Source organism: Pezoporus wallicus, unplaced genomic scaffold (assembly GCF_028554395.1).
Source record: "Pezoporus wallicus isolate ANWC-B61680 ecotype Strahan unplaced genomic scaffold, APGP_CSIRO_Pwel_v1 contig_8410, whole genome shotgun sequence".
Lineage (NCBI taxonomy): Eukaryota > Metazoa > Chordata > Aves > Psittaciformes > Psittacidae > Pezoporus > Pezoporus wallicus.
The window spans coordinates 1-3985 of NW_026642255.1; the positions used below are offsets into that span (position 1 = coordinate 1).

General features: G+C 62.1%; 1 long non-coding RNA gene across 1 annotated transcript; it reads right to left on the reverse strand.

Annotated features, from left to right (window-relative positions):
* Positions 1–1028: 1028 nt before the first annotated feature.
* On the reverse strand, positions 1029–1631 carry LOC130609406 (uncharacterized). Its single transcript, XR_008974779.1, has 3 exons — positions 1566–1631; positions 1412–1444; positions 1029–1063 (listed from the first exon to the last, which is right to left on the reverse strand). It is a non-coding gene; the product is annotated as an uncharacterized LOC130609406 (long non-coding RNA).
* Between the last annotated feature and the right edge of the window lie 2354 nt (positions 1632–3985).

The window sequence follows — 3985 nt, forward strand, 5'->3', positions numbered from 1 at the left end:
AGGACCCCCACATATCCCTCATCCCTCCCAAAAAGCGGCGCTGGGACCCTTTAGGGACCCCAACCCCTCCCCATAACCATCAAATTCCACTTCCCAGACCCCCCCCAAGCCCATCAGGACCCCCCCAAATCCCCATATTCCCCCGTTGGCACCCACCAGCCGCTGCTTCCCCTCCTGCAGCTGCCTCCTCAGTGGCCCCAGGGCAGTTTCTGGGGAGTCCATGGGGCTGCCCCGTAGCTCTGGGCCCTGCTGGATCTGGGCCCCCCGAGCCCCTGAGAGCCCCGTGGCCTCCAGCATCAACCTGGTGGCAAGGGGGGCCAGCCAAACGTTGAGGGGAGTTTGGGGGGCCCAAAGGGGTCCAGATCCCATTTTGGGGACCCCAAAAGGGCTGCAGGGACCATGGAGGTTGGGGGGGCACCCCGAAAGGTCTCAGCACTGGGTTTAGGGAGGGGGGCTTTAAGGACCCCTATGAGCCCAGCACCCACTTCAGAAGGAAACCCAGGGGGGTTTAAAGTATAGAGGGGGTCCCTAAAGGGTTCTGGGGTTCAGGAGTGGGGAGGAAAAGATCATGGGGGAGGGCCCAGGGCAGTTTTGGGTTGCAAGGGGGGAAACCGGGCTGCAGGATGTATTCGGGGGGGTCCTTGAGAGGGTTTTGGGTGCATGGGGGAATCCATAGGGTGGTTTTGGGGTGCAGAGGGGTGTTTTGGGGTGCAGAGGGGGGTTGTTTTGGGGTGCACAGTGGGTGCTTTTGGGGTGCAGGGGGTTGTTTTGGGGTGCAGTGGGGGTAGATTTGGGGTGCAGAGGTGTGTTTTGGGGTGCAGGGGGCATGGTTTTGGGGTGCAGGGGGGGGTGGTTTTGGGGTGGGGGGGTTTTGTGTTTTGGGTGCAGGGGGATGGTTTTGGGATGCAGGGGGTTGTTTTGAGGTGCAGGGGGGATGGTTTTGGGGTGCAGAGGTGTGTTTTGGTCCCTGTGGGATCCCCCAAAACCCCACAGAGCCCCCCCAAAACCCTCTAACGCTCCCCACCCCGCCCCCCAAACCTGAATCTCCTTGAGGTGCTGGTACCTGAGCCCCGAGTTAAGGAGGAAACTGGGGGGGGGGGGGGTTAAAGGAGGGGTTGGGGGGGGTCGGGGAGGATCATGGGAGGGAACTGGGGGTTCCTGGGGATCCCAATGGGATTTGGAGGGGTCCTAAAGGAATTTGGGCTCCTGTGCATGGATCTGGGAGAAGAAAAGGGGTTGGGGGGGGGGTCACAAGGGGGAATTGGTGGGTGCTGGGGGGTTGTTGGGATCCCAATGGAATTTTGGGGGGGTCCTAACAGGCAAAGGGGTTTGGGGGGGTCCTGAGGGGTTTTGGAGGCTCCCCAATGAGCTTGGGTGTCCCCCCCCCCCCACTTTGGGGTGCAGCGGATACCACAGCAGGTTCCCTTTGATCTTCTTCACATTCCTATAGGAACACCCCCCCCCCCCCCCCCCCCCCCGCCATGTATTTTAGGGACCGATCCGAGGTTTGGGGTCCCTCCAGATGTTGCAGTTCCTCCCCCCAGATGTTGGGGTGCCCCCCTCACCGCGGGTGCCGCACGTGGCCCATGATGTACTCCCGGATGGGGGCACAGGGCCCCGTGCACAGCCTGGAGGTGGGGGGGAGACAAAGAGAGGGGGTCAGGAGCACCCCAACCCCCCCAGGACCCCAAAAGCCCCCACTGGGGGGTCCCGCGGGCTCCAACCTGCGCAGGTCGGGATCGGAGGGGAGCTCCAGCTCCGCCATGATGGGCGAAATTGGCGGGAACCGGACGGGACCAAACTGGGGCGGGCGGGGGGGGATGGGGGGGGGGGGGGCGGGGCCCGGGCCCGATCCTGGCCCCTGCGCGCGCCCCCCGCAGCCCCCTCCCCCCTCCGCGTCACGTGGTCATCACCCAGCACCGCCTCCTGCCCCACCCCCGCGGGCTCTTCGCCCTCCAGGTCACCTCGGGTCACGTGGGGCGGGGCCTCGGCACCCCCCCGCACTATAGGGGTGCCCCATAACTTTGAGGGGGGCACAGAGGGGGTGCCCCATAACTTGGGCGGCTCCATAGGGGGGACCCAGACCCCGCCCCATACCTTGGGGGCCACAAAGAGGGTGCCCCATAACTTGGGGGAGGGCACAAACGGGGACCCCCAGACCCCGCCCCATAACTTAGGGGGCACAAAGGGGGCGCCCCATAACTTGGGGGTCCCAGTGCCCGCCCCCCAACACCCCATAGCGCGGGTCCTGGCCGCCCGCTTGGGGGCGCTGTTGCACCGGGCCCCGGTGCTGCTACGGGAGCGGCGCCGCTCGGTGCTGGGGGCGCTGCTCCGTGGGGGGGGGGGGGCGCTCCTGGCCGCCCCCGGCTCGCCCGGGGCTCCGGGGGCACCGGGGCTCGAACCCGCCGGTGCTGGGGGGACCCGAACCCGGGGCTCGGGGCTCGAACCCGGGGTCCCTGGAGCCTCAATGGGAGCCGCAACCGGATGCGCGGCGGGACCGGGGCATCCCCAGCCCCATCTTTGGATCCAGTGCGGAGCAGTGGGAAGTGAGTTGGGAATGGGGGTAACGGGTGGCAATGGGGGTAATGGGGGGTAATGGGGGGTAATGGGGTAACATGGGCAATGGGGGTAATGGGCAATGGGGGTAATGGGGAGGGCAAAGGGGGTAATGGGGGCCAATAGGGTCAATGGAGACAATGGTGGGCAATGGTGTCTCTCCCCCCCACCCCAGAGCCCCCCCTCCTGGAGCCCAGTTCTGCTCTTCCAGCCCCATGGAATTTCGTGTCCGCCCTCCCCCCTACAACCGGATCCGGACCTGGATCCGTGTCCATGTGTGGAGCATCCGGATCTGGATCCAGATCCCATAGGATCTGCTCCCAAGCACCAGGAGCTGTGATGCCAATGGGATCCCGTGCTCCCAGATGATCCAAGGCTCTGGAATGAGGCAGAGCTGCAGCACTCCATCGTGATCCAATGCTCCAGAATGATCCAATATCCCGGCATGATCCGGTTCGGCTCCATCAGGATCCGTTTGTGTTCCAACAGGATCCAGTGTTCTGGCATGATCCACAGCTCCGGAATGACCCAGTTCGGTCCCATCCCAATCCCACTCGGCTCCATTCAGATCCAATTCAGTCCCATTTGGACCCAATTCCGCTCCATCCCAATCCCATTCAGCTCCATTCAGACCCAATTCGGCTCCATCCTGATCTGGCTCAGTCCCATCCTAATCCCATTCGGCTCCATTCAGACCCAGTTCAGCTCCATCCCAATTCAGTTCCACTCCATTTAGACCCAGTTCAGTCCCATCCCAATCCTATTCAGCTCCATCCCGATCCCATTCGGTCCCATCCCCATCCAGTTCCGCTCCTTTTGGACCCAGTTCAGCCACATCCCAATCCCATTCGGCTCCATTCAGATTCAATTTGGTCCCATCCCGATCCCATTCATCCCTATTCTGATCCCATTTGGCTCCATTTGGACCCAGTTCGGTCCCATTCCAATCCCATTCGTCTCCATCCCAATATGATTCATCCCTATCCCAACCCAATTCAGCTCCATCCCGACCCCATCCGGTCCCGGTCCTGCTCCATCCAGACCCAATCCAGCTCCATCTGGGCTCAACACAGCTCCATCTGGACCCATCCTGGCCCCATTCACATCCGATCCGGCTCCATCTAGACACAATCTGGCTCCATCCGGACCCAATCCAGTTCCATCTGGACCCATCCCAGCTCCGCTGCTGCTGCCCCCCCCCGGCTCCCTGGCACTGCTGCGGGCACTGGAACTGAGAACCCACCCCCCCACCATTAAAGGCTCCTTTGCTGTCAACATCATTTTGGGGTGAAAACAGCACTTTTAGGGTCATTTACTGGGTTATAATGAGGTATAATAAGGTATAATGGGTTGTAATGGGGTTTTTAATGGGGTATAATGTGTTATAATGGGGTTACAATGGGGTATAATGGGTTATAATGGGGTTATA